Source organism: Ziziphus jujuba, chromosome 4 (genome assembly GCF_031755915.1).
Source record: "Ziziphus jujuba cultivar Dongzao chromosome 4, ASM3175591v1".
In the NCBI taxonomy this organism is placed as follows: Eukaryota; Viridiplantae; Streptophyta; class Magnoliopsida; order Rosales; family Rhamnaceae; genus Ziziphus; species Ziziphus jujuba.
Genome location: NC_083382.1, coordinates 12098372 through 12104668, shown reverse-complemented (window position 1 = coordinate 12104668; position 6297 = coordinate 12098372).

Here is a 6297-nt window from a genome sequence, read left to right as displayed (position 1 = left end):
GAACTTGGGAGGATTGTTTGCCACATGTTGAATTTGCTTATAATAGGCCTTTGCATTCCACAACTAAATTTACTCCTTTTAAAATTTTTTATGGTTTTAATCCTTGAACTCCATTAGATCTAACACCTTTACCTTTAAGTGAACATGCTAATCTAGATGAAAAACAAAAAGCTGATTTTGTAAAGCAGATTCATGAGAAGACTAAGGAAAATATTGAAAGGAGGATCGAGCAATATACAAGGAATGCTAACCGAGGCCAAAAATAGGTTGTCTTTGAACCTGGAGATTGAGTTTTGTTGCATTTGAGAAATGAGAGGTTTCCCAAACAGTGGAAATCAAAATTGATACCGAGAGGCTATGGAACTTTTTAAGTTTTAGAGCGGATAAATGACAATGCTTATAAACTTGATTTGCCGGATGAGTATAATGTTAGTGCTACATTTAATGTTGCTGATTTGTCTCCTTTTACTGTAGGTGATGACTTTGATTTGAGAGAAATCATTTTCAAGAGGAGGGAAATGATGAGAATCTGCCCGAGCTTGCACAACCGACAACCCGCTGGGGTGCCGACCCGATATGGATGAAGACCGGGCCAATCACTAGAGCTCAAGCTAAGAGGTTTAGGGATCACCTTACTGCATTTATCCAGGGCATAAATCCATTCTCAAGAGGGCATGTCTATTCCCGAAGAACCAAGATCTGTTTTGAGCATACAAGTGGTAGAAGCCGATATGGGCCCGGATAACGGTTTTGGTACTTTTTAGAAGTCCGGGCAGCATGAAATGGTTCCAATGCTTCATGGATTCAATACATATGTCTAAGAGGATATGCAATCAAGTCAAGGCAGCTTTAAAACCATTCAAAATAGGGGTAAGCATAAGGAGAAATTTGGCCGAGTTTTTACTGTATTTTACTGAGTTGGCTTTTTCTCTTTCTTCCAAGCAAGGGCAATGTGTGGGACTTCATGGTCAGCTTATTTGGCATCCTAAAAATCATACTGAAGCTGATTTGGAGCTCAAACTGGTCAAAAAATAGTTAAAGTCAACTTAGTCAAAAAGCTAGTATTTTAGTTTCCTAATTTAATTCTACTTTTTGTTTGAGGAAATTACCATTACTTTTTGGTTTTTATTTATTTATTTGCTGAACCAATAAGTTAAGGAAATTTATTATTTTAATATTTTCATTGTAAATTAATTAATTCCTAATTCAAAATAAAGGAATTAATTAATCAAAATTAGTTTAGGAAAGAAGTGAGAATTTCGAGCACCATATGAAACCACTTTGTATGACCGGTTTTCCCTTTTGCTTTTAGGGTTTTATTTTGTGACTTTGTAGCCTATTTAAAGGTTTATTTTTCAATAAGAATTAAGCTTGAATTTTATACAGAAAATTATTTGTGAGATTGAATTCTCTTTGTTCTTTTGAACACCTAAAACACCAATAGTGAATGATTGTTTTAGTTTGACTTATCAATAGGCCTTCCATCACCTATTGTGGCGTCTTCATTATATACCAGGATTTCTAATCACAGGTTGGTTAGTGGTCAAGGTGACCATTAGAACTTGAACATAATTAGATCCTGGCTAACATAGTATGGGTTTAAGAGCAGGCCGTCCTAGATTGGTATCAACCCGTTTAACAAAATTAATAAATGTATCAGTTTCAGATTGACCTGATTAATTTAAAATTGATCTGAATTGACCCGTTTAATTGAATGTGTTAATTTCAGATTGACCCGTTTAATCCCGAACCCGACACGATTATAACCCATTTAAATTATAACTTTAATATATTAAATTCACTATTAATAAAACTTTAACTAATACTTTTTTATTACTAAACATCAAGCTTATTTAAGGTTATATTATTAATTTTTTTATTAATTAAAAGTAAAAAATAAAAATTATTGAAATAATATTTATTTACTTAAATATAACATGTTTAATACACGTATGGATTTGTGGACATTGAAAAAATAAAAATTAATATGTCTAAGAGTATTGGAGATGTAGAAAATTAAAAACATAATTATTAGTAAAGTTTTTTTTCATACTATTTTTAAAGAAGTAGTATTAGGTTTATTATGTATATATATGTATCTATATTTAACTATTATATGAGATTGTTATATTATCATATCATATGTTATATTATTGCAAATTTGTAATTATAAATATATGGTTTTACATATATACTTTAATTTTCAATTAATTAATGACCAAATTATTTTTTATATGAAATAATTAATGTAAATAAGGTAAATTATTTAATTAGATAAATTTCGTGTAAAAGGGTTAATTTCGTGTAAATAGGTCAATTTTGTATAAATTGGACAAGTTCATATAAACATGTCAATTTCGTGTAGACAGATCGAGTTGACCCAAATTGATCCATTTAATAAATGGGTTAGACGAGTCGTGTCAGGTTATCCATTTATCAAACGGGTTGTGTCCAGGTTGTGTCCGGGTTGAATATTTCTGACACGATTAATAAACGGATTAAGTTTAGGTTGAGAAATTTTGACACAATTAATAAATGGATTGACACGAATATGACAGGACAGCACGAATGGCCACCCTAAGTCTTGCTATGCATTTTCTATTTCCATGCATGCATTAATTAAGATAGCACACTACACCATCGCTTTTGTAATTTTTACGTCGATCATTTAATTATTCACACACTATAATCAAAACTCAAAATATTTGTTTTGATTGATTTTTCTATCTGGTTATTCTCAAAATTTTGTTATATAAAATTTTGGTTACACATTAATACAATGGATTCTTTATTCAAATGTTATTTAACATTTCCTTATAATGTATAGATTTTAATAATAATATATTCAAGAACTCAAGTTAGAAAATATTCCAGTTCTTTACAAAGTAATTTTCTATATATGCGAATATAAATTTTGCAAGAGCCATCTATATTTGGACATGACATCTAACATTCATGCCTAAGCATTTTACTATCTATTGAAATGTGGCACTAACTAAATCATGCTCAAAATTATTTCTTTCCTTTATTTTCCTTTTTTTTTCCCTACTTATTGATGTTTTAAATAATACTTTAATAATACAGACTTCTTAAAATAAATTGTTAAAAATATAACGGCTTCAAATTTTCTATAAAAACTTATCTAGCCGAAAAAAAAAATTTTTTTAGAAAAAATAAAAATCATTTAAAAATTAGAAAATTATAGAAAATTATTTTAAATCTATACCATTAATAAAAAATAGGAAAAAAGTTATGTAAATGAAAAAAAAAATTTAAGAAAAAGAATTGTGAAAATACTAAACAAAAGATTGATAGCTGCTACAGTAAAAGTTTTGGTAATTCTTTTATAATCTATAGCAGCTCTAAACTAAGCCAGAATTGAATTGGATTAGATCAATTATAATTTTTTTCACACTATATTTAATATTACTTTATCTAAATGGACCTCGCTCCCTTACCTGACTAAGCTGTTTTATATTGCCCCAAAAAATAAAAATAAAAAAAGCTGCAGTGTTTTGTGTAGATTTCCAATTATCTTTGACAACGGGATCAATGAGGCAAATGAATTGGTTTATATTGCCCACCGCTCAAGAGTTAACAATTTTTATATATAGCATGAATATTACTATATCCTATGGACTCATAAATATTGAAATATTTTTATAGACAGCCCACTTAAATTAATTTGTTTGATATTTAATCAATTTTGTTAAGTTCTAACGAAATTGAAATTTGAAGGCGCATATATATGACCAGTTTTATATAATGACATGGTTCAATGAAAAACTTATTTACTTTAAAATAATAATAATAATAATAATGATAAATTGAAATTTTGGGTGAAACTTGGAGAGTTCATTTATAATTTTTTCCAATGAAAAATCCAAGAACTATCCTATATATACGTTACAACTCAGAAAAAAAGAAAGAAAAAAGAAAAAATTAAAATTAAAAGCAAAAAACAAATATATATATATATATATATGTTACTAGTGTTTATTAATTGAAGCTAGATGCATGCAGACCTCTCAAGGTCATCGCACCTGTAAGAGTAGGCTGCTTTCTAAGTATAAACAAGCAAAGAGAGGGACAAAAGCATCATTAGAATACTAAGCATCAAGTAATTACACAAAAATTTTGAAGAAGACTGCATTGAGATTAATGGTGAACTGAGTGTCACAGTTAGCCCTGTCGGACATTTATATTAACGTCATTCATGCTTCTATCTTACAGTCATAAGCATTTTCAAGTGCTGATTCATTTTTTACTTTATTTTTATTTTTATTTTTGGGTCAAAAGTTTTCATTTACTTAATAGTCTTGCTGTGTATTTTCTATTTCCATGCAAGCATTAATTAAGATAGCACACTCCAATGAAAAAAGCCAAGAACTATCCTATATATATGTTACAAGTCAGAAAAGTAGAAAGAAAAAAGAAAAAAAAGAAATTAAATGAAAAAAATATATATGTTACGAGTTTTAGTAATTGTAGCTAGATGCATGCCGATCTCTCATGATCATAGCACCTGTAGGAGTAGGCTGCATTTTGAGGATAAACAAGCAAAGAGAGGGACAAAAGGCAAAAGCATTATTAGAATACTAAGCATCAAGTAATTACAGAAAAATTTGGAAGAAGACTTCATTGAGATTAATGGTGAACTGAGTTTCATAGTTAACCCTGTGCAGACATTTATATTAACGTCATTCACGCTTCTAGCTAACAGTCATATGCGTTTTCAAGTGTTGAATCATTTACTTTTTTTTATTTTTTATTTTTGGGTCAAAAATTTTCATTTATCTAATAGTCTTACTGGAGGTGGCAATTTAGATCATGACACGGTGACATGACTAAAAAACGACATTAAGTTAACAGGTTTGGGTTTATTATAAATGGTCAACCCGTTTAACACGATTAATAAACTTATCAATTTCGGATTGATCTGCTTGACCTGAAATTGACATTTTAACCCATTTAATTAAATGTATCAATTTTGGATTGACCCATTTAATTTGAATCCGACACGATTATAACCTGTTTAAATTATAACTTTAATATATTAAATTTACTATTAATAAATTTTAACTAATACTTTTTTATTACTAAATATCAAACTTATTTAAGGTTATATTATTGATCTTATTTTATTAATTAAAAATATAAAAAAAATATTGAAATAATATTTGTTTACTTAAATATAACATGTTTAATACATGTATGGATTTGTGGAGAATGACAAAATAAAAATTAATATGAATAAGAGTATTGGAGATGTAGAATATTAAAAACATAATTATTGATAAAGTTTTTTTTTAATATTATTTTTAAAGAAGTAGTATTAGGTTTATTATGTATATATATGTATCTATATTTAACTATTATATAAAATTGTTATATTATCATATCATTATATTATTTTAAATTTGTAACTATAACTATATGGCTTTACATATATATTTTAATTTTGAATTAATTAATAACTAAATTATTTTTTATGTGAAATAATTAATTTAAATAAGGTAATTTGTGTAATTAGATAAATTTTGTGTAAACAGGTTCATTTCGTGTAAATAAGTCAATTTTGTGTAAATAGAACAATTTTGTATAAATAGCTCGATTTCGTATAAACAGATCATGTTGACCCAAATTGACCCATTTAATAAATGGGTTAAACGGATCGTGACAGGTTACTATTTTATTAAACGAGTCCTACTTGAGTTGAAGATTTCTGACACGATTAATAAACGGGTCAGATTTGGGTTAAGCAATTTCAACAAGATCAATAAACGGATTGACACAAAAATGACACTACAATACGAATTGCCACCCCTACTTGTGCTTACCATTTTCTTCTTTCTTTTTTTTTTTTAAGTAAATCCAATATATTTTCATATAAGAATGTAAAACACTTCTAAATTAATATTTGACATTACAAACACCCAACAATTGATAAATCATTAAAAAAAAAAAGAGGTAACATTTTGAGAAAATTAAAGGAATTGCCACAATTTTTACCTCAAAAAATATATTTATTTTTTTTAAAAAAAGAAACAATATGAAATTATATTCTACATATCTTTAACTTTGAAAAGTAAAAATGCAAATATATTGACCTAATGAAAACCTTGCAAATTCAACAATGAATATATGGAAATTTTCATTCAAAATATAGGAAATAGAAGAAGAAGAAGAAATTGTGTGGAAAATTTGGAAAAATAAGGAATAGATGCATTTTAAATATGTTCTACAAAGAAGGTTATATAAGTAGATTTATAATTAAAGAAAATTAAATATCTTTAT